Source organism: Carassius gibelio, chromosome A6 (assembly GCF_023724105.1).
Source record: "Carassius gibelio isolate Cgi1373 ecotype wild population from Czech Republic chromosome A6, carGib1.2-hapl.c, whole genome shotgun sequence".
NCBI classification, from domain to species: Eukaryota; Metazoa; Chordata; class Actinopteri; order Cypriniformes; family Cyprinidae; genus Carassius; species Carassius gibelio.
This window is the reverse complement of record NC_068376.1, coordinates 21,147,626-21,152,385: the sequence shown is the minus strand read 5'-3', so window position 1 is coordinate 21,152,385 and position 4,760 is coordinate 21,147,626. Positions and strand designations below refer to the sequence as shown.

Here is a 4,760-nt window from a genome sequence, read left to right as displayed (position 1 = left end):
TAGGGTGAGAGGCATCCTTGATGATGTTTCTTGCCCTGCCCAGACAGCGCTTCTGATAAATGTTTTCTATGGAGGTTAACTGGGTGCAAGTGAGATCTCCCAGTCCTAAGATCCCAGACCTGGTCAAAGTGAAACACACAATCCAGATGAAGTTGTTTAATGGACAGAGAGCTCAGCTTATGTTCTGTGTGATTTTAGCAGGGTGAGTAACTATGACCCTTGTAGTACTGTACACTTACCATTCTTCAAGCTGTTTTAAGATCTTTTGAGAAGCTTTTTCTCTGAAGACAATTTACCACATCCTCTTCTTTCAGTCCTTTCAAGAGCATCACTTGGTGAAAACCCCTCATTTGGTTGATGAGATCATCTGTACAAAGTAAAATTGTTAAAATACTGCAATAAACAATTTCATTATGCAAGAATTTAAAAAAAGTTACAGAGGCAAAGGACTTGCCCATGAGACTCCATTAGCATGTGTAGTTCTCAGAGACTCTAGAATTCATCTATTGTTGCAGTAAATGTGTTTTCTTCCTCTAGAATCTTTCTCCAGAGCTAATGACTTCTCTCACAAATGTGTTTTAGTCTGTGCAGTGTAAGGCTTTGCTCAAACCAATCAACTATCAATTCACAATTTATAACACAACATTCACAAAACAGTAAGATAATGTCAATTGGTGTTTATATCAATTAAACCACTTTTATGACACTTGTATGCTTTTAAGAATAACAGGTGGTGTTTTTTTAAAACTTTAGATTAAAAATGTTCCAGTCAAACTTTGCTAACATGCTATAATTATTATAGCTGTATCAAATAAAATAAAATAAATAAAAAAACATTGGAAAGAATAATTACGGCTGACATGACCAGTCCTGTGAGAGATCATCATAAAGTCCTGTAACACATCATTGCTTCAACACACACATACCAGAGGACTTCTGTTTGCTTGAGCACAAGATGACCATCTTCATTTCTCATCCTGAGCAAATCATTTCCTTGGTCTTCCTTCTCTTCTGTGAAACAAGATAATCTTACTCTGTGTGCAATGAGCAATATTGCTCATTAAACATATAATTAAGTTAATTTAAAGTAAGATTCAGACCAGAGCATTTGATGAGTAAACAAATGTACCTGGGAAGAGCTGACCGTGGCAAGAGTCGCTGAGACTCAGTAATAGCTCTTTTAGTTTTTAGGAAGGTTTGTGAGGGTTGGCCCACCAAAAACTTCTGAAAAAGAAGAACAGCATTATCTGCAAACAATCCTGTAAGACAGAAAGAAAGGAAATATTATTTCATTACATGCAACTTATACATTACTATATACTTTAACTTATACATTACTTACATACATTATTTTTTAGACCATGAAAGCTAGAGTTGTTCCGATTCCGATACTAGTATCGGAAATATCTCCGATACCACAACAAATTCTGGCATCGGCATCGGCGAGTACATGAACCCATATACCGATCCGATACCATTTTCTTAAAAAAGACCTAGTTATGACCGCAAGCTTTGCCTAACCGCTGCACGGTTCTTCTTCGCTGCTCAAAATGCATTGAAAACACAGGAAGTTGTGCTGTGTTGCCACAAGCAACCCCTGTTTAGAGCAGCGAAGAAGAAATGAAAACGCGTTAGCAGCCCTTATCTATATATGACTGGATCACTCATCACATTCTAAACTGCCAAAAGACAGTGAAGCCGCTACTATATTATAGATCAGTGGTTAGCAGTATGTCTCTGTAGTACCGGTAGTTACAGACTCTCGAGTATATTCAGTACCGGCAGCTGCGTTCAGTCGCTTCCGTGTAAGTCAAAGCGCAGGGCTCCAGACAGTAGCCGAATATATACTAGTGTCTGTGAATATTAAACTGCAAAATACTATTTAAATATTACTCCCGCAAAATCTACATCTCTGTGGGTGACTGGCACAGATGCGCGAGAGCTCGCTGTTTTGTAGTCTCTGCTGTGTGTCATGAGGACACGAACGCATAAACCGTCACTTCATGAGAATTTACCGTTTCATTTGAGAATACTGTCATATCATAAACACAGACACTCAAAGATCTTCATGGCAGCCCATTAAAATAAATGTTTGGTTTACATGAGTAAATTGACAATATATAAAGCTACTGTTGTAGCCTACAGTAATAATAATACGTCTCTATAATAATAATAATTATGCCTAGATGGTTGCTTGTTTTTTACTTGTTTTGTTGTAAAGAGATTATCTGATTAATAGATCTTTTTTTTATATTCCTAGACTTATTTGTTGCAGTTTTTTTATACAGTTATATTGTAAAACTTAAATACCTTTTTTAGTTTGCGGTGTTAGATTTTTGGCTGCATATGCATATGCAAGTTCTTTTTTGCATATGAAAATAAATAATACTGTCAAATTCATGTTAGATAATAAAAATACTGTAATAAATACAGTAGTTCACCATGTATTTGTTCATGTTTTATTGAGGGATCTGTCTGAAGCACACCATAAAAAGAATTCTAGCAATTTACACAGGGCTAGTAGTATATACAGCTGTATATACAGATACACACCCAGGTATCGGATCAGTACTCGGTATCGGCCGATACCCTGAGCCCAGGTATCGGAATCGGTATCGGGAAGAGAAAAAGGGTATCGGAACATCTCTAATGAAAGCATTAGTGAATTATTAAGACTTTGATGTGGGACTGTATTTAGGGATCATTTTAAAGACTTTTCCCCTTTCCAGATACCCACACTTGAGGTCTTATTCACTTGAGAGTGTGTGTACGTGACTATGAGACTGTCCCGGTCTTAATAATGCCAAAGCACGGTGTCCTTAACACACACTAAACCTCTCCAATACTGCTCCGGAGCGCTATACAACGCTTAGTGTATCCCATCATGCATCATGTTTTGGAATTAATGTGAGACTTTTTGCAGAGATCTCACAGGAGGTCACGCAACTTTCCAATGTTTGTGAAATATTAATTATAATAATTAGAAATTGAGACTAATTTAGTAGTAAAACAAAGTGTTGCATGTTTTCTTGGTGCACAGAAAAGTATATTTATTTTGTACATCATTTGTAACTTCTTTTTATCACTTAATTAGAAGCACCACAAAATAAATTGTCATCTTTAATAGGGTTAATAGGGCGCTAATTTTAGCGCTTTGGGTTCTAGAAAAGCGCATTAAAATGTATTATTAGGGACTATTGAAAAGACATTTAGAAGTTTCTTTTAAAATACAAAGTTGAAACGAACTTTGTCATGTTAAGATCGACACACATTGTGATCTTCATGCTCACTTGGGCCAAATAAAGGAAATGTGCAAAGATGGCAAGTGTGGGTATTTGGACCGTACAACAGTTTAAGAAACAACAAATGCTGTGCAAATGATAACAACAGGAATGTTTGATAAAAGGGACAAACTATCACAGACCAACCTGCCTCTGCAGCTTTCTGTCTTCTCCATTTCTGAAGGAATACCTCTCCACAAACACCACTGCGGTGACTGCTTACTTTACGTCTTTTCAGCTAAAAAATTAATACATGGGGAAAGAAAATAAAACAGAATTATATACAGAATGTTAATAGTGATCTGTGAGCAAAATATTTAAGATATAAACAAATATGAATTGAACTGCAAGATGGGAAAAATGTTTTTTTTTTTTTTTACATTAAAAAGGTATTAAAAGCATGGTACAGTAAATGTGATTACTGTGAAATAAGTCATATAAAAGCACATTAAAACACTACCATTACAGTGGTACAACTATAGTTAATTTGGTGATTAATGTGCTATTACTATACTACAGTAAAGCTACAGTTACTGTGGTAAAAAACAAACAAAAAAAAAACATGGTAAATGTCTTGTTTACTGGGTTTTACCTACTTTTGTAGGTGTCATGGTTACCATGATTTTACTACAAATACAACTTACATCTTTGAACCTGAAATGAATATAAAACGGATCCCAGGTCTGTGGCACGTCACGTCACGTCACGTGACCGATAGAGTTTAACCAGTTAGCAGCTGTGCTCATTTAGTTAAACACAATGAAACTCAAAGACAGCCTCGGATGACCGATGTAATACAGAGAGTAAACATAAGGCGCTCATCTGATTAATAAAGAAGACAGAATACGTTTTATGACAGGCATTAAAACAGCATATTTACTACTACTCACCATAGACTGTATAACTCACCCAACCTGCGGCTCTTGCAAACTGATGGAAAGTATCGCGATGTGTGCTGAATGAGACTTCTTGAACGTGATTTCAAAGCGATAAACATCTCATGTCAGTGACGCTAGAGGCGCTTGACCACGCTTCAGTTTTTGACGCTTTGGGGTTGACGCACAGCGCGTGATGCGCGTAGTGGGAGGGGCGGCGCTGTTTATTAATTATGTATTATTATTATTTAGGTCTTTCTGTGTTGATTTGCTGTTTATTAATATTTTTAAAACTATAACGCTAAATCTATCAACATTTATTTAGATGTTATCATGTATTCATTCATTTCTTTATTTTAATTATATTATTTCGGTCTTATTACCGGTGAAATATTACAGTAAGCCAGAACACAGGCCGAGCGGGGCTCATTCTAAACCCCTTAGCGGACATTCATATCACAGAATCTGACAGCGATCAGAGGCTCATCAGCGACAGCATTTTTAAGAAGCCTTTACAATAGCCTTAATAAAAACTTTTAACTTTAGAGTCTAAAGTAAAAAAATAAAAAATAAATTAAAAAAATAAATAAATCTGTAGGCCTAT

General features: G+C 36.0%; 1 long non-coding RNA gene across 1 annotated transcript; it reads right to left on the bottom strand.

The window, feature by feature from the left end:
* Positions 1 to 528: 528 nt before the first annotated feature.
* LOC128015691 (uncharacterized) lies at positions 529 to 3,530 on the bottom strand. The gene is made up of 3 exons (XR_008183989.1): positions 3,429 to 3,530; positions 1,130 to 1,259; positions 529 to 1,011 (listed from the first exon to the last, which is right to left on the bottom strand). It is a non-coding gene; the product is annotated as an uncharacterized LOC128015691 (long non-coding RNA).
* Positions 3,531 to 4,760: the final 1,230 nt, after the last annotated feature.